The sequence below is a fragment of the Leucoraja erinacea genome, chromosome 26 (genome assembly GCF_028641065.1).
Source record: "Leucoraja erinacea ecotype New England chromosome 26, Leri_hhj_1, whole genome shotgun sequence".
NCBI classification, from domain to species: Eukaryota; Metazoa; Chordata; class Chondrichthyes; order Rajiformes; family Rajidae; genus Leucoraja; species Leucoraja erinaceus.
Genome location: NC_073402.1, coordinates 3,788,932 through 3,815,046, shown reverse-complemented (window position 1 = coordinate 3,815,046; position 26,115 = coordinate 3,788,932). Strand labels below are relative to the sequence as shown.

The following is a 26,115-nucleotide window of genomic DNA, read 5'->3' as shown; positions in this document are numbered from 1 at the left end:
TGCACCATCGAAGCTATCACTGATCTTCCCATCCATGCTGAATTGAACAACCTGCGCAACATGCACCTGAAGTCCCGCAAACCCATCTGGTCGTCCGTTATACCCCTGGAAGTCTTTGACTCCAAGACTGAGTGGTGCAGAGCCTGGAAAGATGCCAACACCAACAACGGAGAGGTCACCATAGACCCCACAGTGAAACCACCAGGTTTTGACCTCCATCACAAGCAATGGCTAACCTTGAACAGAATCCACACCCTCCACGCTAGAACAACCCGTCACCTGCATAAGTGGGGGGTGACAGACAGCCCTGCTTGGGACATCCTGACCCCACACATCGTGAATGACTGCCAACTGAGGCTTTTCCCTGGTGGCATTAAAGCCAGTAAGTGATGCTGTCCTGGCCTGGATGTCCACCCTTGATCTACAACATTTAGGCTGTGCACGTCATACGCAAGAAGAAGAAGAATACACCTAAACCCATTATCACAATTCATGTACCTTTTCCCTCTGTGATTCCTGGTCTACAATTTGCTATTTCGCTGCAAAACCTCCTCAACGTAATTCTACTTTGAAGACGTCCTCCTCCTTTCTCCAATGGGAGTTCTGTGAGACTCTCTCCCTCTTCTCCCCTTCTGTGATTCCTCCCAGCACTGTGTCTTTTTTGTAAAGCCGCGTCTGCAGTTCCTTGTGCTTAGTTTTCACTTCTGGTCCAGGTTCAGAACTGTTAGACTATCGGTGATTATGAAATGATCAGTCAGTTTCTCATAGCAGTATTCAACAATTGTGCTTGTCTCTTCCTGTGGCTGAACTACTGAGTATTCCCTCCTCATGCCTTTTTTTATGCCTTTGGTGAAATTGAATATTTTATTTCACTATTCTTCTATATATACTTAGCGAATAAAGTGTGATTCTGATTCTGAAGCATGGTCAATCATATTGGCACATGTTTCATAACCATCATAATCATAATCATATTTTATTAGCCAAGTATGTTTTGCAACATATGAGGAATTTCATTTGCCGTACAGCCATGCCAATAAAAAGCAACAGAACACATAAAATACATTTTCACATAAACATCCACCACAGTGACTCCTCCGCATTCCTCACTGTGATGGAAGGTGGAACAAAGATTAGACCCAATGTTCCTACTCTGCAGTATTGGGCAAGTGATGATTACTCGCACTGTTTACAACTGAAGGTGATCAATAAGTTGATTCATAAGTTCATAACTTCTATGAGGAGAATTAGGCCATTCAGCCCATCAAGTCTACTCTGCCATTCAGTCATGGCTGATCTATCTTTCCCCCTCAACCCCATTCTCCTGCTTTCTCCCCATAACCCCTGATACCTGTACTAATCAATAATCTATCTATCGCAGCCTTAAATATATCCATTGACTTGACTTTCACAGCCTTTAGGCAATGAATTCCACAGATTCACCACCACATTGACATACTTACTAATCAAGATAACATATTCAGGCATTACACCTGTATTCAGTCTTTTCCTCATGGCACGCACTGGCAGTGTGAGAAGAAACCACTTTCATTATCAGCTCAACCGTCCACTTAGAGTAGGTCACGTTGACCAGTCTGGTTGAAGGACAACTTATTTAACTGTAAGAGGCAAGATATACAGTAATTTGTCTCGTGTCTTCCTTGATGATGAATGAATTTGACCAATATATGTACAAAATATCTCTCGCTTCAAAGACATTTAGATAATTACAGCATTAATCCCTGTGCATGTTTTTGTTTCATATTAAATTGAGGTCAATTAAAACTAATTTGTGCTTCTCAACTGAAGACAGGACCACTTTTCTGGAATAAAATCGGAGTTCTGATGAGCTCTTAAGAGACTCAGACTTCAACATGCTTATCACAACAGGTAACCAGAAGCAGATTCTGGAAGGAGGTGAGGAGGAATTTATTTCGTTAGAGGGTGGTGAATCTGTGGGATTCATTGACACAGAAGGTTGTGGAGGCCGTCAATTAATATTTTTTAAGCAGGGATAGATTCTTGATTAGATAGATAGATAGATAGATAGATAGATAGATAGATCGACTTTTATTGTCATTCAGACCGAAGTCTGAACGAAATTGCAGCAGCCATACATATAATACCATACAATAAAACAACAATAAACACACATTAACATCCACCACAGTGAGTCCACCCAGCATCTCCTCACTGTGATGGAGGCAAAAGTCTTAGGTCTTAGTATGGGTGTTATGGGTTTATGGGGAGAAGGCAGGAGAATAGGGTTAAGAGGGAGAGATAGATCAGCCATGATTGAATGGTACAGTAAACTTGATGGGTCGAATGGCCTAATTCTGCTCCTATCACATGAATTTATGAACTTATGATTCCAACTTTGAACTAGCCTGTGTACAGATTGCGAGGTGATTTCCCTATCAAGTGGCACAGTGCGTGGTTCCAGTCCACAGACTTATATCTTCAGAAGGTAAGGTTTAGGATTAGGTTTATTATTGTCACGTGTACCGAGGTACTGTGAAAAGCTTTTGTCTCCATGCTAGCCAGTCAAGTTAGATGATACTATATGTAGGAAGGGACTGCGGATGCTGGTTTATGCCAGAGATAGACATAAAATGCTGGAGCAACTCAACGGGTCAGGCACCATCTCTAGAGAAAAGGAATTGGTGCTTGGAACCCCTCTTTAGACTGGAAGTATAAGTAAGATGGGTGTGGGAGGGTAGGGGTGTGACTGGGGGCAAGAAAAGGTCAGAGCAGTAAGAGAGAGTGTTGCAGAACTATCATTGGAGAGGAGGAGAACTTCTTCAAATTAGAAGCCTTCAAAATCTCCTTGAGGAGATTGCACAGTGGTGTGGACAAAATGTGTAGGAAGGAACTGCAGATGCTGGTTTACCCTGGAGATACTCACTAAAAGCTGGAGTAACTCAGCGGGTCAGGCAGCATCTCTGGAACATGAGTACACTCAAGCCCAACACAGGTACAAAAGATAACGTGGAAAGAAAGAAGCATGAGTGTAGAATATAGTTCTCAGCATGTAGCATTACTGTTCCAGAGATAGGACTCATACACGCAAAGAATTAGGCTGGAGAATTGGGACTATACGCTAGCTTATGAAGAGTCTGATAACAGACGGGAAGAAGCTGTTCTTGTATCTGGTGGTATGCACTTTCAAGTCTCTCTATCTTCTGCTGGAGCAGGATGATGAAGGAAAGGCCAAGATGAGAACGGTCCTTGATTTACTTCGGAGTCACGTGAGTGACTACGCGTGAAGAGCCTGCTCAGCACGCATGCGCGACATTTTACGTTCAGCTGTGCAACATTGGCCGCATCGGGAGCCAGGCACTCCTGCTACAGGTGAAAGAACGGACCGTCAGGTAAGCTCTGAGGTCGGCTTTTCTTTCACAGGGAGCCTTCTGCTTTCAGGCAGAGAAGAAAGGCTCTTGGACAAACCTGTCCCCCGCTCGACTCCACGGAGGAGCGTTCCATCTGGGGAGGGGCAGCAACAAGGCGGTAGGACCGCTTACCCAGCGCTCCGCTATCCCGACACCGTGCCGAGCCCAGTCCCACTAGCGCCTGAGCAGCGGGCTGGAAGTAAAGCCATGGAAGAGGCGTCCGGCCAGTGGCTTCCGACTTGTCGGACGGGGACGTCTCACCACCCGCATGGGGGAGAGACAGCCGCTTGAGCCGCTTGGAGCGGCTCCTGGAGCAGGTGCTCCAGCGAGACGCGCTTCGTGAGGGGCGCTCTCACAGGGGGAGTTCAGGCACTCCCTCCACAGTGTCTTGTGCACTGTCCATTGCTTCCTCCTTACCCGAGGGTAGCTTTGGTGACCAGAACTGGGCTGGTCAAGAACAGGGGACGATGGCTGAAGATCTCGGGAGTATGCAAGGGGTGCAGGAACAGGAAGAGCTGCTGGGTGTGGTGGACCGCTATGTGGCAGCCCCATGTGCAGGAGGCCGTTAAAAGCCAGACGTCAGCCATCTCATCTTTTGCTCGTTCCGTGGACGAATACGGAGATGACCACAACCTTCGTAAACAAATCATAAAACCTGCCATAAAATCCTAAATTTGCAGGGTTGTGCTAAACCCCAGCCACTGAGCCAGACCCACTGCTCTTTGGCAAAACCTCACAAAGCATATGAAGGATATGGAAGAGGCTTTAAAAAACATTCGGTCTCATGAGGGCAGGCCCGGGACGAGCAAACCAAAAACAATAATTCCCAAGCAGCAGCACCCCATCGCGTCCATCAGTCGACGTCTACCTTATGGGACTGGTGAAAGCTCGGGGTCCGCATTCTATCCCCGGAAGTCTTCTTTAGACCAGGGCCCAGAGCGGACCCCATGGAAAATGCGCCACCCCCCAACGTCACCGCCACGTCAGACAACGTGCAAGACTCGTTGGACCAGCAGGAAACAGAAGAATACCCATAACCATGGAGGTAGGTGGGTCTGGTTCCTACCAGTGTATAGAGTAATACTAACAGGGGGGAGATTACACCTGTTTAAAGAAGCATGGGAGTCTATCACGAGTGATCAGTATATACTCAATGGCATTAGTGGATACAAATACAATTCATACTAGAAAAATTGCCACCAGTTCAACATTCACCCCAGAGGGTATTTTTCCCCCTCTCCGTTAAAGAAACGAGAGGGACAAGCTGAACTGGTGAGACTAATTACAAAGGGTATCATGGGGAAACATGAACCATTGGAATTCGTATCAAATATATTCACTAAACCCAAAAAAGATGGTGGATGTCGCATCATCATTGACTTAACTTCACTAAATATGTTTGTTAAGTATATACATTTCAAAATGGAAACGGTTGTTACGGCCAAACAACTAATTTCCAAAAGATACTTCATGGCAAGCATTGATCTTAAAGATGTTTACTATTTAGTACCATTCACAAGGATCATCGTAGATACCTGAAATTTACCTGGATGGGGCAGCTATAGCAGTTTAAAGCGTTACTCAATGGGTTCACATCAGCCCAAGATTGTTCACCAACATACTAAAACCTGCTCTGGCAACATTCAGAAGACAAAAACATATTGTCATGGCATATCTTGATGATATCTTAAATGGTAGGCAAGACCATGGAATTGACTATGTTAGCTGTATCAGCTACCAAACAGTTATTCAAAACCCTGGGATTGTCTTACATCCAGATAAATCTAAGTTGAAGCCATCCACAATCATGGACTGCTTGGGCTTCACAATTAATTCAGTCTACGTGACTGTAACATTGCGAAGAGACAAAACAGTTGAATTGGCACAATCATGCAACAATTTAATGGTCAACGAACTACCAACTATTCGACAAGTAACAGAGTAATTGGAAAAATGGTAGCAGCATTTCCGGCTACATAATTTGGACCTTTGCACTGTCAAAACTTACAAAGAGCAAAGGTACAGGCACCAAAATGACATACAGGTCATTATGATCATGTCATGAAGTTACCCACTGAAGCAATATCATAACTACAGTGGTGGGCAAAAAACGTTTGGCATAGTTTCAGCCCTATTATCATCACTAACCCTACGTTAGTTATCCAAACAGATGCCAGTGCTCAAGGCTGGGGAGCAACTAACTCTATATCCAGCACAGGTAGTAGGTGGACTAACCCAGAGTCATCATTACCACTTACACTGGGCATTAATTATCTAGAGATGTTGGGTGACTTTTATGGTTTAAAAGCATATGCACAAAATATGCTTCACTTGCATGTACAGTTACAAATAGATAATACTACGGTGGTGGCCTACATTAACCGGCATAATGGGCGGCATAAAATCGGTATCATGCGACAAGTTGGTCAACACAATTTGGCAATGGTGTGTCGAAAGTCATATTTGGCTATCAGCAACTTACCTGCCAGGTAAGCTAAATACAGTGGCAGACACCAGGTCACGTAAATTTAATGACAACATCGAATGGATGTTAAAACCCCAAAAGATTTTGCAAATGTTATCAAGCAATATGGCACACCAGATATCAATTTATTTGCATCAAGGCTAAATCACCAGGTACCTATGTATGTCGCTTGGGAACCAGACCCTGAGGCAGCAGCGGTAGATGTGTTCGCGCTGGATTGGGGAAATTCTTCATCTACGCATTTCCTCCCTTCTGCCTCATCAGTCGGGGACTACGCACAATACAAATTGACTCTGCTTCAGGTATTTTGATAGCATCCGACTGGCCTACACAGCCATGGTTCCCAATACTCCATGACATGGTTGTTGAAACTCCGATGGTATTCCCCAGTGACCCAGAGTTATTAACACCCAGTGTCGGGCACAAGCCACCCGTGCCATGAAAAAATCAAACACCTGGGTTGCAGATTCTGCACAAACCACTTCTGGGACTGAGATTATCAGAACAAACCGTCGACACCATGTCAGCATCCCTCCGAACATCCACTAAAAAACAGCACTTGTCCAGCATCAAAAAATGGGAGAAGTACTGTTTGGATACAGGGACCACCTACTCAACCGCTACAGTTACCAACGTACTGGAATTCCTGGCGAACCTTCACCACGATGAAGGACTCAGCTACAGAGCCACCAACACAGCTAGAAGTTCCCTGCCTGTCTATTTAAAACCAGCTCCAGGACAACAGGCCATGGGGCCCCACCCACTGGTGGTCAAACTAATGAAGGGTATTTACAACTCTAACCCCTTAGACCAAGGTACACCCATATATGGGATGTCAGTGTGGTCCTGACATGCCTCAGGGGATGGCCACCAGCCAGATCCCTCAACCTGGAACAATCTATGCCCAAAACACTCATGTTGATGGCACTTGTATCTGCACAGAGGGACCAGTCACTACACCTATTGCGACTGGACAGCATGCTCACAGCTCCAGACCAGATCTCTTTCGTTATCCAGGGACTGATCAAACAGAGCAGGCCAGGAACACCTAATCCAGTCGTGGAATTCCGGGCTTACCCGCCAGAACCACAGTTATGTGCCATGACCCACTTACTATCCTACATAGACACAACCAAAAATATTCGAGGGAGATGAAAAGCCTTGTGGGTCAGTCATAAAAACCCTTATGGTCGGGTGATGAGCCAAATCATTGCAAGATGGCTCAAACTGGTGCTAAAAGCTGCTGGGATAAACACTAACATGTACAAATCTCATTCCACTAGGGCAGCATCCACGTCGACGGCTAAAAGAATGGATGTGCCTATAGACCATACCCTGGCTACAGCAGGATGGTCGGGGGAATGATCATTCAGAAATTTTATAATAAGCCGTTGGCAAAACCTGCTTTATTTGCAGAATTTTTTTTTACAGACTGCAATAATTTAATTTAAGCCCAGGGGAGCAATTTAATTTCTTTGTTGTTATTGTTAAAAAATACCATTGTGTTTTCTACAAACAGATTCATTGGTTGATTACGATAACACACTTCCTCCCTCAAGGACTTCGGCAGTGAGTGAAGTAATAACTGTTACACGGGTTGAAATCACAGAGCTTTGAAGTCTTCACGTAGTCACTCACGTGACTCTGAAGTAAAATAGTAAGATTAAACGAGAACTTACCAGTTTGAAGTTTGATCTGTATTTTATGAGGAGTTACGATGAGGGATTACGTGCCCTCCGCTCCCACCCTCAATAATATGGGTCAAACTGATAAACTGATGTCTCCTTTTCTTTACTATGTTTACTTCAATAACTGTGTCTATCTGTGATTCCACACCGCTGCTTTGAAGTATGCCGCGCATGCGTGCTGAGCGGGCTCTTCACGTAATCCCTCATCGTAACTCCTCATAAAATACAGATCAAACTTCAAACTGGTAAGTTTTCATTTAATCTTACTATTATGTCGGCTGCTTTCCTGAGCGAGCATGAAGTGTAGATGGAGTCAATGGTGGGGATCTAGGTATCAGTTATGGACTGAGCTACATCCACAACTCTCTGCACTCTCTTGCAGTCTTGAGCATGGCTGTTCCAAAACCAAGTTGTGATGCAACCCGACATTATGCTTAACATAGGCACAAATTTCTGGAGTAACTCAGCGGGACAAGCAGCATCTCTGGAGAGAAGGAATGGGTGAGGTTTTGGGTAAAGACCATTCTTGAGCTTTCTGCGGCGCATCAGTAGAAGTTTGTAAAAGTAATTGGAGACATGCCAAATAGGATGGACTGAAATCCTTTCCAGTTTCATTTGAAGGGGAGTTATTTTGTTCCGAGAATTGTCTGGCTAATGTTCCTTGGGTGTCATGGCCAAGAGGAAATAAAGGATTCTGATGTACCTCAGTGTAGTCAATAGTATTAACATCCTTGAGCTTTCACCCTGTGTAAGTTGCTGTATAAGCCAGGGAGTCACATGTCATTGCGTGGTTGTTACATACTGTGATATAATGCCATATTGTTATGGATTTCCGAATGATCCATCACAGTAATAAGGAAGGCAGATTGTGGGTGGGTCTTAATGCAACGAGCTGGAGTATTGAACAGGTTCTGCTTCATTTGTACTCAGGTTATAATAATTTTGTAATCTCTGAAAAGAAGGAATGGTTGAAGTTTTGGGTCGAGGCCCTTCTTCAGACTGGGAAGAAGTCTGAAGAAGGGTCTCAACCCAAAACGTCTCCCATTCCTTTTCTCCAGAGGTGCTTCCAGTCCTGCTGAGTTACTCCAGCTTTTCGTATCTATCTTATCTTCGGTTTAAACCAGCATCTACAAATAATAATTTTGAATCCTACCTTTTCAGAAGATATTTATATTCAGCAAAATATTCTCACTGAGGCAAGGATCACACTGGGCAAGGATGATTCACCAAATTAATTCCCAAGTTTTCAGCGGCATGGTGGCGCAGCGGTAGAGCTGCTGCCTTACAGCTCCAGAGACCTGGGTTCGATCCTGACTATGGGTGCATGCTGTCTATATGGAATTTGTATGTTCTTCACGTTGATGCATGTTTTTTTTTTCCGGGTGCTTCGGTTTCCTCCCACATTCTGAAGACGTACAGGGTTGTAGGTTAATTGGCTTTGATACAAATTGCAAATTGTTTCAAGTGTGTGCGTGGTAGGCTGGTCGGCACAGACTCGGTGGGTCAAAGCTCTTATTTCCGTGCTGTATCTCTAAAATAAACTAAACTGAACTGATCTTCTGATAGTGGTGGTGACAGATGGAAGTGAAGATTGGCTTTGGTGAGCGGGCTGCGGACTTGATTCCCATGGACTTGAGGGGACACTGGATGTTCCAAGATCGGCCATGGGAGGCGCCTTGACTGAGTGGCGGCCTGTGAAAGGGTCGATGTGTCGATGGAGAGGGCTACTGAAGGCCCTGCAGCACCCAGTGGATCACATGGATTGGACACCACTAGAGGCCTCCCTGTGATCAGACGAGCGCCTGGGTCCGCCAAGGCCTGTAGTGGCACAGAGTAGGTCTTTAAGGCGAAGATAAGACTATACTGTATATTGTTTTGCTTCTAGTTCCCTCCCACCACCACTAAATTTAGTCTAAAGAAGGGTCTAAACCCAAAACATCACCAATCCATTTTCACCACAGATGCTGCCTGAGCCGCTGAGTTACTCCAGCATGTTGTGGCTATCTTTGATTAATCAGTTGCACAATTGGCAATGATTTACTCTCTTGGGATCACACTGTGCCCACTAAACACTTGAACTATTGGGGAACCATCGTGCCTGAGGTCATCTCTTGCCAGCCATGATAAGTCCTGGTCTATTGTTGTTTCTAGTTCCTCCCCCTACAATCAGTCTGAAAAAGGGTCCCGATACGAAACGCCACCTATCCATTTTCTCAAGAGATGCTGCCTGACCCACAGAGTTACTCCAGCACTTTACGTCTATCTTTGGTATTAACCAGCACCTGCAGTTCATTTTAATGACTCTATATTTTTAAGAACTTTGAAACTTGAAGGATACAAGATGGCACCGGAAATGGCAAATTGTTTAGTGCCTTAGTGTAATCTACTATTCTTACACACTTATACTGAGGTACGATTACGTATAATAAGATTATACTGAATTGTCTGCAAAACATAAAATCTCACTAAAGGTATACCTTGGTACCTATGACAACACAGTGGTGCAGTGGTGGAGTTGCTGCCTTACAGCGCCAGAGACCTGGGTTAGATCCTGAATACGGGGCTGTCTGTAAGGAGTTTGTACATTGTCCCCATGACCAGTGTGGATTTTCTTCTGGTGTTCCGGTTTCCTCCCACACCCCAAAGACAAACAGGTTTTCAGGCAAATTGGCTTTGGTATGAGTGCACTTTGTCTCCACTGTGTGTAGGACAGTGTTAATGTGCGGGGATCACTGGTCGTAGCGGACTCGGTGGGCTGAAAGGACTGTTTCCGCGCTATATCTCTAAACTAAATAATATATTAAGAAAATGCATTGACATTCAGTATTTCTGAAAAAAATGGGTTATTTTAGGTAGACAAAAGTGTTGGAGAAACTCAGCGAGTGAGGCAGCATCTATGAAGCGAAGGAAATAGGCAATGTTTCGGGCCGAAACCCTTCTTCAGTTTAGTTTAGTGTAGTTTAGAGATACAGCATGCAAACGTGCCCTTCGGCCCAGCGAGTCCGCACCAACATTTACACTGCACATTAACACTAACCTACGCACACTAGCAACAATTTGCACTTATACCGTGGCCAAGTAACCAACAAACCTGTACATCTTTGGAGTGTGGAAGGAAACTGAAGATCTCCACGCAGGTCACAGGGAGAATGTACAGACAGCACCCGTAGTCGGGATTGAACCCGGGTCTCTGGTGCTGCAAAAGTGCTGTAAGGCAGCAACTCTACTGCTGTGCCACCGTGCCGCCCTTTTTGTTTGCACTGGTTGATTTAGTGAAAAGATCCTCGAGGCAGAATTTGCCACCATTTAGTCGCTTTCTGTGTTACTTAACATCTTCCAAGAATGGATAAATTCACAGCCAATACTGCTACATAGTCTGGTCTCACCAACAGTCTCTGCGCTTGCCTCTCTTGTTATCTTGAATCTGTTATCAATTCCGTGTCTGCAGTAGTTAAAGGCAAGCCAGAAATGAAAATTGATTTTATTTGGCTAGACTTATAACTGCTGCACACACAGAAATGAGGGCTGATTCTGAATAAAATAATGTGTCTGTCCGCTGATCCCTGCTCATCGATTTGTCCATATCAGATTTAATGGGGGTTTTATAGCATGGAACTTATTTTTTAAAAAGCATTTTGTAGATTTGGAATTCTGTACTCCATTTGTTCCACTACAGCTGCTCTCGTTGCAGAGTTGATCTTTACTATAGATAGACACAGTTCAGGAGTAACTCAGCAGTTCAGGCAGCATCTCTGGAGAAAAGGATCAGATCATAAGATCATGTGATAGGAGCAGAATTAGGCCATTTGGCCCATCAAGTCTACTCCACCATTCAATCTTGGCTGATCTATCTCACCCTCCCAACCCCATTATCCCACCTTCTCCCCATAACTTCTGACACCCATACTAACCAAGAATCTATGTATCCCTGCCTTAAATATATCCACTGACTAGGCCTCCACGGCCTTCTGTGGCAAAGAATTCCATAGATTCACCACCCTCTGACTAAAGAAATTCCTCCTCATCTTCTTCCTGAAAGAATCTCCCTTAATTCTGAGGCTGTGACCTTAGGTCCTAGACTCTCCAACTAGTATAAGCATCCTCTCCATGTACACTCTATCCAGGCCTTTCACAATTCTGTATGTTTCAATGAGGTCCTCCTTCGTTCTTCTAAAGTCCGAGAACAGGCTGAGTGTCGTCAAACGCTCATCATATGTCAACCTACTAATTTCTGGGATCATTCTTGTAAACCTCCTCTGGACCCTCTCCAGAGCCAGCACATCCATCTTCAGATATGGTGCCCAAAATTGCTCACAATACTCAAAATACAGCCTGACCAGCGCATTATAGAGACTCAGCATTACATCCATATTTTTATATACAAGCCCTCTCGAAATAAATGCAATAGCATTGAGTTTGCTTTCTTTACTACTGATTCGACTCGCAGATTAGCTTTTTTGGGAATTCTGCACTAGCACTCTCAAGTCCTTTTGCACCTACAATTTCTGGTTTTTCTCTCCATTTAGAAAGGTCTTACCAACCACCGAAGTCAGACTAACCGGCCTATAGTTCCCACTATTCTGCTTTGCTCCCTTCTTGTGCAGCAGGGTAATATTGGCAATTTTTCAATCATCTGGAACCACTCCTGACTACAGTAATTCTTCAAATATCACTGTCAATGCTTCCACAATCTCTAAAGCCATCGCTTTCAGAACCCGAGGGTGCAGTCCATCTGGTCCAGGTGACTTATCCACCTTCAGCCCTTTCAGCTTCCCAAGCACCTTCTCCCTAGTAATAGCCCCTCCACTAACTTCCACCCCCTGACTCTCTTGAATTTCTGGAACGTTGCTGATGTCTGCCACTGTGAAAACTGATGCAAAAAAGTTATTCAACTGCTCTGCCATTTCTTTATTCCCCATTATCACATCTCCTGCATTATTTTCCAGTGGTCTAACGTCCACTCTTGCCTCTTTCTTACTCTTTATTTAACTGAAGAAATTTGTGCTATCCTCTTTTATATTATTAGCTAGCTTACCTTCATATTAAGTCTTTTCTCCCCATATTGCCTTTTTAGTTACCTTCTGTTGTTCTTTATAGGTGACATTTAGAATCATAGTGTGATACAGTGTGGAAACAGGCTCTTCGGCACAATTTGCCCATACTGGCCAACATGTCCCAGCTACACTAGTCCCACCTACCCTTGTTTGGTCCATATCCCTCCAAACCTGTCCTAACCAAGTACCTGTCTAACTGTTTCTTAAATGTTGCGATTCCCTGCTTCAACTACCTCCTCTGGCAGCTTGGTCCATACACCCATCTGTGAAAAGGTTACCCCTCAAATTCCTATCAAATCATTTCCCCTTCACGTTAAACCTATATCCTCTGGTCCTTGAATTACCTACTCTGGGCAAGAGACCCTGGGCATCAATCTGATCTATTCCTCTCATGATTTTATACCTCTATAAGATCACTCCTCATCCTCCTGCGTTCCAAGAAATAGTCCCAGCCTACTCAACCTCCCCCTATAGCTCAACCCCTCTCGTCCTGGCAAACCTTCTTCAGTCCGATTGAGGTTGGTGGTGCGGTATGATCTTTAACATGCTGTGAAGGAATTAATTAAACAAATCGTAAATAGAAACATAGAAACATAGAAATTAGGTGCAGGAGTAGGCCATTCGGCCCTTCGAGCCTGCACCGCCATTCAATATGATCATGGCTGATCATCCAACTCAGTATCCCGTACCTGCCTTCTCTCCATACCCCCCTGATCCCCTTAGCCACAAGGGCCACATCTAACTCCCTCTTAAATATAGCCAATGAACTGGCCTCAACTACCCTCTGTGGCAGAGAGTTCCAGAGATTCATCACTCTCTGCGTGAAAAAAGTTCTTCTCATCTCGGTTTTAAAGGATTTCCCCTTTATCCTTAAGCTGTGACCCCTTGCCCTGGACTTCCCCAACATCGGGAACAATCTTCCTGCATCTAGCCTGTCCAACCCCTTAAGAATTTTGTAAGTTTCTATAAGATCCCCTCTCAATCTTCTAAATTCTAGAGAGTATAAACCAAGTCTATCCAGTCTTTCTTCATAAGACAGTCCTGACATCCCAGGAATCAGTCTGGTGAACCGTCTCTGCACTCCCTCTATGGCAATAATGTCCTTCCTCAGATTTGGAGACCAAAACTGTACGCAATACTCCAGGTGTGGTCTCACCAAGACCCTGTACAACTGTACAACTGTAAATGACAATGCAAGACCCAAAGTGCGAGAGTAACTCAGCAGGTCAGGCAGCTTCTCTGGAGAACATGGAGAGGTGATGTTTCAGGTCGGGACCCTCTTCAGACTGATTGTGGCAGGGGTGGGGGGAGAAAGCTGGAGGGGAGGTATTGGCGGGACAAAGTCTTGCAAGTGACAGGAGGATACAGATCACTGGCTCAGGAAGGATCCTAAACCGAACCCCCGCCTATCCGTATTCTCAGGGATGTGTCTTTGTGTCATTTTTTGTAAACATTCATCTGCTGTTCCTTGTCTGTACAAAAGGGCAATGTACGTTGTCCATGCCTCAGCATTGTGGATGATATGATACAGGCATTGCAAGTAATTAGTTAGGCAACCAGTAATTTCCCTTAATTGCAACACTTTGGAGAGCAGAAGGCTTCTGCAGAACTTCAGGAAGAACAAATAGAGCAATACAGCACTGAAACAGGCCCTTCAGCCCAAATCATCAATGTCGATCAAGATACCCCATCTGGGCTAGTCCCATTTGTACAAATTTGGCCCATATCCCTCAATCTTTGATATCCACAGTCCATTCCTACTCATGTATCTTTATGATGAGGCCCTTGTTAAAATATGTATCAAGGCTTTACTGAAAACAACTATGTTGTTAAACCATCCAAAAATTCCCATGGTTCATACAGGTTATTGAGTTCAGAAGATAGACAGAACATGCTGGAGTAACTCAGTGGACCAGACAGCATCTCTGGCACAGATAATAAAAGAGCATCTCTGGAAATCCTGCTATCCGCTGAGTTATTCTAACATTTTGTGTTTATCTTCGATGTAAGCCAGCAGCTGCAGTTCCTTCCTACATGTATAGTTAAGAAGTTGGGACGTCATTCTCTGACATTGGTAAGGCCACATTAGGTGTGCTGTGTAGAGTTCTGGTCGTCCTGCTGGAGGATGGATGTCGTTAAACATGAAGGGGTGTGAAGTGGGCGCATGTGCGCATGTGCGGAGCTCTTCTAGTGTGTGCGCATGCACAGGATATTTCCGGAGTGTGCGCATGTGCGAAGTATTTCGGGCGGGAAAAGCCTGCAGAATCAGCCATGTTTGCCAGGCGTTTCTGAGTTTGCGTATTGCAGAAATAAGTTGCTTAAAGCTTAAATAAAGTTAAGTTAATTACGAGTAGTGAAAGTTTCATTTATCTCACAACAATTTAAGCAACTTATCTTCAGAAGTCAAACAGTCCGACTTGGGATGGAGAAGGTACTGAAACCACAACGCTTGGGTCTGGATCCCAACTCACCTGCTGCTGCAAAGAATTGGAAGCACTGGCTTCGCATACTAAATAACTTCTTTGATGAGTGTGGCAATGATGCACCAGACAGACTCAAAACATTAATAAGCTTTGTCTCTTCTGATGTATATGATTACATAGAGGAATGTACAACTTATGATTCTGCTATTGATGTACTAAGCAAGCTCTTCGTTAAGACACCCAACATGATATTCTCTCGACACCTCCTTGCTACTCGGAAACAAAAACCTGGTGAGTCACTTGATGAATTTTTACAAGAACTTCAAAGACTTAGTAAAGACTGTGCCTTCAAAGCAGTTACGGCTGATCAATATCGACAGGAAGTTATTCGAGTCTTTTATCAATGGTTTGGCATCGCCTTTAATACGACAGAGACTATTAGAACACAAAAACTTGGATTTACAGTCAGCTTACAATCAAGCTTACTCTTTGGACTTGGCTCAGAAAAATTCAGATGCTTATGGCTCATCTAATGTGTATTCTGCTGCAACTACTACAAAAGAATTTCACCCACGTACTAATATGGAGCAAACGGAAACAATTTCTACTGATAAAGGTGCCCTTGCTGCAGCATATAATTATTCAAAAAGGAACTGTTACTTTTGCGGGGGTAATATTCATAAGAGAGAGACATGTCCTGCTCGAGAGGCAACTTGTAATAGTTGTGGCAAGAAGGGACATTATTCTAGAGTATGCAAGTCCAAAGCAACGACTAAAAGTGTGACTGCTGCCATATACACACCTTCTTTATGTGCAATTACAGCTGCATTTCCTCAGAGCTTGTCTCATGCAGCTACAACGGTATCCATTAATGGCCATACACTTAATGTATTACTTGATTCTGGCAGTTCAGAAAGTTTTATAAGTGAACAAGTTGTGTCCCGACTAAATCTAACTATAATTCCTTCAAATAGAGAAATCTCGATGGCTCTGACAACTCTCAATACTCAAATTATAGGATCTTGTATTGTAGACTTTATTCTGAACAAAACTAGCTATAAATCTGTATGTCTTGGTATTTTGAAAAATTTGTGTAGCGATATAATTCTAGGTCAGGATTTCCAGAAACTGCACAGATCACTTCAAATAATGTATGAAGGTACTATGCCTGATCTTGTATTGTCAAAGCCACCAGTATTGTGTGGTTTTTCTGCTGCATCTGTTGAATGTCCTTCATTATTCACTATTTTATCCTCCAAGTGCAAGCCAATTGCTACAAAATCAAGACATTTTAGCAAAGATGATAGGAACTTTATCAACACAGAAGTAACTAATCTTTTACAAGAGGGGATTATAGAACGCAGTTCTTCCCCTTGGAGGGCACAAGTTGTCGTGGTTAAGGACCCCTTGGAGAGACATAGAAACAGACTCTGCATTGATTACTCTCAAACTATAAACCAGTTCACGGAGCTTGATGCATATCCATTACCTCGAATAGAAGAGATTATCAATACATTAACTAAGTATAAGATATTATCTACTCTTGACTTAAAAAGCGCTTACTATCAAATTCCTCTGAAGGAATCAGAGAAGAAATACACTGCGTTTGAAGCAAATGGGAAATTATATCACTACTGCAGAGTTCCTTTTGGGGTAACTAATGGCGTGGCTGTTTTTCAGAGAGAGATGGACAAACTTGTTGAATAGGAAAACCTTAAAGATACTTTCCCTTATCTTGATAATATAACTATTGCAGGAAAAGACCAAACTGAACATGATGAAAATGTACAACGGTTTTTAGATGTTGTACATTCTAAAAATCTAACATTAAATGAGGCTAAGTCAATAACATCAGTATCATCAATTAATATTCTTGGTTATTGGGTTGGAAATGATATAATCAAGCCTGTTCCAGAAAGACTCCACCCACTCCAAGAGATACCTGTTCCAGCAACATTAAACTCTCTACGAAGGGTTCTTGGGATGTTTGCATATTATGCTAAATGGTCACCAAATTTTTCTGACAAAATTCAACCTTTGATTAGAGCGAAATCTTTCCCCCTTGACTCCACAGCAATTGGTGCCTTTACTTCTTTAAAGAAACAATTGGAATCTGCGACATTGCACGCCATCGATGAGGATCTCCCCTTTGTTGTTGAATGTGATGCCTCTGATTTAGCAGTATCAGCTACATTAAATCAAGGAGGACGACCAGTGGCTTTCATGTCTCGTACTCTCCAAGGTAGTGAATTGCACTACCCATCCGTCGAAAAGGAAGCTACAGCAATTATTGAAGCAGTGAGGAAATTGAGTCATTTCCTTGCTCGCCAGCACTTCACTTTGATAACAGATCAGCGTTCAGTGGCTTTTATGCTGGATAATCGGAAACGAACGAAGATTAAAAATAGTAAAATTCATGAATGGAGGATTGAATTATCCGCATATAGTTATTCAATTGAGTACCGCCCTGGTAAGGATAATGTTGCTCCGGACACATTAACTCGAGCATTTTGTGCCTCTGTTCATTCTTCTGCACTCACTGATCTTCACAATGGGTTGTGTCATCCTGGAGTCACTCGTTTGTTACACTATGTTCGTTCCAAAAACTTACCTTTCTCTGCAGATGATGTGAAGATGACGTGTGCTTCATGTAGAATCTGTGCTGAATTAAAACCAAGGTTCTTCCATCCTGAAGAAGGAAGATTGATCAAAGCTACTCAACCTATGGAACGTTTGAGTATTGACTTCAAAGGGCCTTTACCATCCTCCTCTCAAAATTTTTGTATACTTACCTTAGTTGACGAATATTCGAGGTTTCCATTTGCCTTTCCTTGTCCAAATATTTCAGCTGCTATGGTTATCAAATGTTTAGATCAACTGTTTTCATTCTGTGGATTTCCAAGTTACATACATTCTGATAGGGGCACCTCATTCATGTCAAAAGATTTAAAGGACTACCTTTCTAAGAGAGGAATTGCAACAAGTAAAACAACACCATATCATCCTATTGGAAATGGTCAGGTTGAGAGGTATAATGGAATCATTTGGAAAGCAGTGAAACTGGCTTTAAAGTCGAATGATATACCAGATCAGCAGTGGGAATGTGTTCTACCAGATGCATTACACTCCATCAGATCTCTACTGTCAACTGCTACCAATACTACTCCACACGAACGGTTCCTTAACTTCAAACGGCGTTCTTCTAGTGGTACTTCTCAGCCATCATGGTTGAAGAGCCCTGGACCTGTGTTGCTTCGTCGGTATGTCCGATTAAATAAGAATGAACCTTTTGTTGATGAAGTTGAACTGACTGATGTCAACCCTTCTTATGCAACTATCAAGTATCGGGATGTACGTCAGTCAACTGTCTCACTTCGTGACCTTGCACCATGTCCATCTTCTCCATCAGCTCCGTCACTTCTTGATAACACTAATCGAGAACTTCCTCCGTCAGCTCCGTCACTTCTTGATAACACTAATCGGGAATTTCCTCCAACACTTCCAGCATCCTCTATGGAAACTTCTACAAGAAATTCTAAAATTGAAAATCTAAATAACAATACGAGTGAAGTTGATGACCAAGCAATATATCTACCCCCAGCTATTGAAACACCGGTATCTCCTGAGGCTCCAGTGCTGCGACGGTCATCAAGACGTATTAAACCTCCTGACCGTCTCAACTTATAAATAGGAGGGGAGAATGAAGTGGGCGCATGTGCGCATGTGCGGAGCTCTTCTAGTGTGTGCGCATGCGCAGGACATTTCTAGAGTGTGCGCATGCGCAGGACATTTCCGGAGTGTGCGCATGTGCGAAGTATTTCGGGCGGGAAAAGCCTGCAGAATCAGCCATGTTTGCCAGACGTTTCTGAGTTTGTGTATTGCAGAAATAAGTTGCTTAAAGCTTAAATAAAGTTAAGTTAATTACGAGTAGTGAAAGTTTCATTTATCTCACAACAGGGTGCAATAATGATTAAGAGATATTACTGGGTCTGGAGGGTTTCAGTTTTATGGAGAGGCTGGATAGACTGGGTCTTTTATCTCTGGGCTATTGGAGTCTGAAGAGTGACCTTATGGAGATGCATAAAATCATGAGCGGCATAGATAATAAAAGAGCAGTGGCAGCGTGAGCCTCGATGGCAACGGGCGCCCCAGTGGCGGCGGGAATCTCGACGGCGGGCTCGTGATCAACCTGCGATCAATGGTCGATGAACGTGAGGGGGGGAGGGGTAGGCAATGGGGACCCATTGTGGGGGGACTGCCGTGCAGAACAATGGGGACCCGGTGTGCGAGGGGGTGAGGGGGAACTCTAGTTGACAATCCTCTGCCCAGGGGATAAGTCTGTGTTTGTTTGTTCATTTGTTCTGGTGCACGTGGCAGCCAGATAACGGTCGCTCGTCTTTTTATTTTTATTTTCAATTTCAATTTCAATTTTTTGTGTACCTTGTTGTGTGTTGTGACTGTTGACAGACCAATTTCCCTCCGGGGATTAATTAAGTTTTATCGTATCATATCGTGTAATGCGACTAGCCACAGTTTCTATCCCAGGATTGGGGAGTCTAAAACTAAAGGGCGAAGGGTTAAGGCGAGAGGAGAAATTTTTAACGGGGATCTGCTTAATAATCTGTTACTGTAACCGTAATCATCGTTTACGGCTTTCAATTGTGAAAACTGCGACCATCAGTTTCAAGAACAGCTTCTTCCAGGCTCTTGAACACGACACAGCACTAACATCAGCTAACAACTATGAACTGTTCTGGGTTGCAGTCAGTACTTCACACCGATGATGGGGCGTACATGGAATAAGTTGCCAGACTAAGTGGTAGAGGCATGGAACAAATACAACATTTAAAAAGGCACTTAGTGGAATAGTTGTACCCGAGTGTGTTGATGTCATTCGTCCTTCGTAGTCGAAGAAGACCATGACTTCAATGTTTTTGTTCGTCGGTCCGGAGGTGACCGGAGGTGACATAAAGCGAATGGTATGTTAGCATTCATAGCAAAAGGATTTGAGTATAGGAGCAGAGAGGTTCTACTGCAGTTGTACAGGATCTTGGTGAGACCACACATGGAGTATTGTGTACAGTTTTGGTCTCCAAATCTGAGGAAAGACATTCTTGCCATAGAGGGAGTACAGAGACGGTTCACTAGACTGATTGCTGGGATGTCAGGATTTTCATATGAAAAAAGACTGGATAGACTCGGTTTGTACTTGCTAGAATTTAGAAGATTGAGAGGGGATCTTATAGAAACTTACAAAATTCTTAAGGGGTTGGACAGGCTAGATGCAGGAAGATTGTTCCTGATGTTGGGGAAGTCCAGGACAAGGGGTCACAGTTTAAGGATAAAGGAGAAATCCTTTAGGACCGAGATGAGAAAAACATTTTTCACACAGAGAGTGGTAAATCTCTGGAACTCTCTGCCACAGAAGGTAGTTGAGGCCAGTTCATTGGCTATATTTAAGAGGGAGTTAGACGTGGCCCTTGTGGCTAAAGGGATCAGGGGGTATGGAGAGAAGGCAGGTACAGGATACTGAGTTGGATGATCAGCCATGATCATTTTGAATGGCGGTGCTGGCTCAAAGGGGCGACTGGCATACTCCTGCACCTATTTTCCATGTTTCTATGTTCTGAAAACATCTTGAGTTGAGAAGAAGATCCATGTATATAAATGGTGGAGAAGCCACTTCTACACGGTGACGCAGCGGTAGAGTTGCAGCCTTGCAGCGACTGCAGCGCCGGTGACCCGGGTGCGATCTCGACTACGGGCGCTGTCTGTACGGAGTTTGTACTCCCCCCCCCCCCACCCCCCATGACATGCGTGGGTTTTCTCCGAGATCTTCAATATCCTCCCACACTCCAAAGATGTACAAGTTTTGTAGGGTCATTGGTTTGGTAAATTGTCCCTAGTGTGTGTAGGATAGTGTTAGTGTGCGGGGATTGCTGGCCAGTGTGGACCCGGTGGGTTGAAGGGCCTGTTTCCGCACTGTATCTCAATAGACAATAGCACAATAGGCTACCGGAAATTGGAGGAGCAGCACCTCATATGCATCTTGGGCAATCTACATCCTAGTGGCATGAACATCGACTTCTCCAATTTCCGGTAGCCCTTGCTGTCTCCTCCCCTTCTCAGCTCTCCCTCAGCCCTTGGGCTTCTCCTCTTTCTTTCTCCTTTCTTCTCCATGCCCCCCCCACACTACATCAGTCTGAAGAAGGGGTTCGGCCCGAAACGTTTCCAGTTTCCTTCGCTACATAGATACTGCCACACCCCCTGAGTTTCTCCAGCACTCTTGTCTATCACCAATAGACAATGGGTGCAGAAGTAGGCCATTCGGCTCTTCGAGCCAGCACCGCCATTCAATGTGATCATGGCTGATCATCCCCAATCAGAACCCCGTTCCTGCCTTTTCCCCATATCCCCTGACTCTGGTATCTTTAAGAGCCCTATCTAGCTCTCTCTTGAAAGTATCCAGAGAACCGGCCTCCACCGCCCTCTGAGGCAGAGAATTTCACACTCACAACTCTCTGTGAGAAAAAGTGTTTCCTCGTCTCCTTTTTAAATGGCTTACCCATTATTCTTAAACTGTGGTCCCTGGTTTTGGACTCCCCCAACATCGGGAACATGTCCAAACCCTTAATAATCTTATATGTTTCAATAAGAATCCCTCTCATCCTTCTAAACTCCATAAGGAGTTTAGCCCAGCCACTCCATTCTCTCAGCATATGACAGTCCCGCCATCCCAGGAATTAACCTTTTAAACCTACATAACGCAATAGCAAGTCCCTCCTCTAATTAGGGGACCAAAACTGTACACAATACTGCAAGTGTGGTCTCACTAGGGCTCTATACAACTGCAAAAGGACCTCTTTGCTCCAATACTCAACTCCTCTTGTTATGAAGGCCAACATGCCATTCGCTTTCTTCACTGCCTGCTGTACCTGCATACTTACTTTCATTGACTGATGAACAAGGACCCCCCAGATCCCATTGTACTTCTCCTTTTCCCAACTTGACTCCATTTAGATAGTAATCTGTCTTTCTGTTTTTGCTACCAAAGTGGATAACCTCACATCTATCCACATTAAACTGCATCTGCCACGCACCTGCCCGCTCACCCAACCTGTCCAAGTCACCCTGCATTCTCATAGCATCCTCCTCACAGTTCAGACTCCCACCCAGCTTTGGGTCATCTGCAAATTTACTAATGTTACTTTGAATCCCTTTATCTAAATGATTGATGTATATTGTAAATTGCTGTGGTCCCAGCACCGAGCCTTGCGGTACCCATTAGTCGCTGCCTGCCATTCTGAAAGGGACCCGTTAATCCCTAATCTTTGTTTCCTGTCTGCCAACCAATTTCTATCCATGTCAGCATTTTGCCCCCGATACCATGTGCCCTAATTTTACCCACTATTCTCCTATGTGGGACCTTGTCAAATGCTTTCTGAAAGTCCAGGTAAACTTCATCCACTGGCTCTCCCTTGTCCATTTTCCTAGTTACATCCTCAAAAAACTCCAGAAGATTAGTCAAGCATGATTTCCCCTTCGTAAATCCATGCTGACTCGGACAGATCCCGTTGCTGCTATCCAAATGTGCTACTATTTCATCTTTTATAATTGACCAGCATCTTCCCCACCACCGATGTCAGGCTACCTGGTCTATAATTCCCGTTTTCTCTCTCTCGCCTTTCTTAAAAAATGGGAGAACATTAGCTACCCTCCAATCCACAGGAACTGATCCTGATCATGATCATGAGTCACGGGGAGAACGTAGAAACGCCATACAGACGGCACCCTTACTCAGGCCTGAATCCCCGGTCTCTGGTGCTGTAAAGGGCCTGTCCCACTAGATGATTTTTCAGGCGACTGCCGGCAACTACGCCAATTGAATTCACCGAAGTCAGCACCGGCGACAACCTACGATAGCACCTTGCCAGAGGACAAGTTACGACAAGCCCTCGGGAGAGAAGGAATGAGTGACGTTTCGGTTCGAGACTGAATCAGTCTGAAGAAGGGTCCCTGACAAGTCATCGGCTACTTGGATCAGCCGACTGTGGGATCAAGGTAGATGAATTTAAAGGAAAATGAAATAAGGTGCATGTGTCCCTTGAATACAGAACTGCTCATTGAGACTGCAGTGTACGCTGACTAAGAACAATATCACCAAGGATGTAACTGAGAGAATAAAGGAAGATTTGAGCAAACACTTTCAAAAATATATCATTAAATTAGGCTCCTGCCTGGGGATCTGCAAAGGATTAAGAAACAGCTAATTAAGGCTCTCAGTGTGTTCATTAAGGTCATTCAAAACATTGGAGAGGTTGAGAAGGATATTAAAGAACCTGCGGAAACCAGCTGGTGGAAAGCTATTTGGAATCTGGGTATAATTGTACAACATTGTGCAAATTAATTGAATCTTGCATACACACGGATATAACATGTCATATGCATTTTGCAGGCTTATCTTTTATTCATTACCGCTGTATCTTTACATTTTTAGCACATTATATGCCGACCAAGTCTTTGACACAACTTGGTACGGAATCGGCCAGATTATGACCGTTTCCTATGATGTTTTCATCTCGATATCACAGACGCATTATGGCCACTATGTGCTTCTGTCTCGTCATAGAGTCATAGAGTCTTACAGCACGGAAACAGGCAGTTAATTCCAATTTGCCCACACCGCCCAACATGTTCCACCTACACTAGTCCCACTTGCCTGCATTTGGCCCATATCCCTCCAAACCTGTCCTGTCCATGTACCTGCCTAATTGTTTATTAAACATTGCCATGGTACCTGCCTCATCTATCTCCCTCTGGCAGCTTGTTCCATACACCCACCACACTTTGTGTGAAAAAGTTACCCTTCAGGTTCCAATTAAAACTTTTCCCCTCACCTTAAAGCTACAGTATGTCCTCTGGTTCTTGCATGTCAAACCTTTATGTTTTAATGCCCGCTAGCTAAACAACTGACTTCAATGAGGCATCGGCCCACAGTGTTGGAGCTTGTTGGAACTCCTGCTGCCTCCAAATCTATCTTCAGGGCATCACTTGCCTTTCTCACATCATTCTTTCTCCAATTTTAGGTAACACACCCTCCCCTTTTTTTTTTCTCACGCTCTCTTTTGAGTTCCTCAACTGGTGTGCACCCATTTCTCCCATTATCCCGCTCCATTTCCCCCTTCCCCCTCCCCCCATCCCTTCCAGCTAAATCCTTCCCTCCGGCCTTAACGGGCTGTCCCACTGCGGTGATCTAATTGGCGAGTTTAGAAGAGTTTAGGAGAGTTTGAAAAAATTACATCTTGAAGACCTCCTTCGACTAGGTTGAAGACCAGCTTCGACTAGCTATGACTAACTTCGGGAAAATTGGACACCGAATAGTGGAGAGTGAAGACGACCTCCTTCGATCTCCATCAACCTCCCTTCAACCTCCCTTCGATTATGATGAAGACTATCTATGACTACCTTTGACTACATTCCTCTTCTCCATTCTAAATGGTTTACCCCTTATTCTTAAGTTGTGACCCCTGATACTGGACTCCCCCCAACATTGGGAACATGTTTCCTGTCTCTAGCATGTCCAAACCCTTAAAAATCTTATACATTTCAATAAGATTCCCTCTCATCCTTCTACACTCCGGAGTGTACAATCCCAGCTGCTCCATTCTCTCAGCATATTAACGTCTCGCCATCCCGGGAATTAACCTTGTAAACCTACGCTGCACTCCCTCAATAGCAACAATGTCTTTCCTCAAATTAGGGGACCAAAACTGCACACAATTCAGGTTCAGGGACAGGTGGTACATCTCTTGTGTTTGGCCACAATGCCTTCAATTACATCATCCAAATCATTGCCACACATCATGGAGTAGCGGCCCCAGCACCAACCTCCGTGGAACACCACTAGTCACTGGCAACCAACCTGAAAAAGCCCCCTTTATTCCCACTCTTTGACTTCTGCCATTCAGCCAACCTTCTATGTTTAGGAAGGAACTACAGATGATGCTTTACACAGAAGGTAGACCTGCGTGGGTTTTCTCCAGAGATCTTCAGTTTCCTCCCACACTCCAAAGACATACCGGTTTGTAGGTTAATTGGCTTGGTATAGAAGATGGATACAAAATGCTGGAGCAACTCAGCAGGACTGGCAGCATCTCTAGAGTGGAATGGGTGATCATTTGGATCAAGACCCTTCTCCAGAGATGCTCCGGTATTTTGTGTCTATCTTCTAACTAAGGTAATATCTTCCCTCTGAAACCACAAACTCTCATCTTGTTTAGCAGCCTCACACGCGGCACCTTATCAAAGGCCGTCTGAATATCCAACATCCACTGACTCTCTCTCCTCTGTCTATCCTGCTATCAGATTCCTTCTCCTCTCACCCGATCTTTTTCTCTTTTGTGCAAAAGTTACATGAAATTCACTTAGCCAGTCTCAGCAATGGGCTGCAGGAGAAATAAGTGTTTGATTCACTGATACACTGGAAGCCATACACAGTAAAGGCTTGTGCTGGAAGTTATTGTTGAGATGAAGGGATGTTGGTTGCTCAGGATGGGTACTTCAGATAAACCCTGTTCTATTACACCGCATGCTGATTCCTCATCCACAGTTCTGAAGGCAGGAAGAGCGAGCAGAAGTACAGAACAGCCTGTTACAGGATCAAATGCCCAGGGTGTCTCTGTTAAGAATCCTTTGAAACGTATATGGGGAGAAAAACTACTTTGATGTGTTTCATGTGACGGGGACTGGTGTCAGTCAGACGGCAGAAAACTCATGATTTGTTCCAGCAGAACAAACGCGTGTAACTCTGGCCCGAGACTTGTGCCTGATTAACTCAATCTAGTCTCAACACCGAGACCTGAAACTGGAATCTTTCCTGTGATCTTTTGAAGTCGAGTGAAGATATCACTGCAGTGAAAACATCAGCAGTTCTGAGTGCAGCAGGCATGGGAGGTACCTAGTTATATTGTTGGCTGTACAGAGAAAGTACAGGCAGGCAATAAGTCACAGAGTGTCGAGACATACAGCATGAAAATAATCCTTGTGGAACACCGAAATGGCACCAAACACCAAGCA

General features: G+C 44.2%; 1 protein-coding gene across 1 annotated transcript in view; it reads right to left on the bottom strand.

The window, feature by feature from the left end:
* Positions 1-26,115, bottom strand: part of LOC129709602 (glutamate receptor ionotropic, kainate 3-like) — a 593,488-nt gene that overhangs the window by 184,321 nt on the left and 383,052 nt on the right. The gene's annotated exons all lie outside the window — the stretch shown is intronic.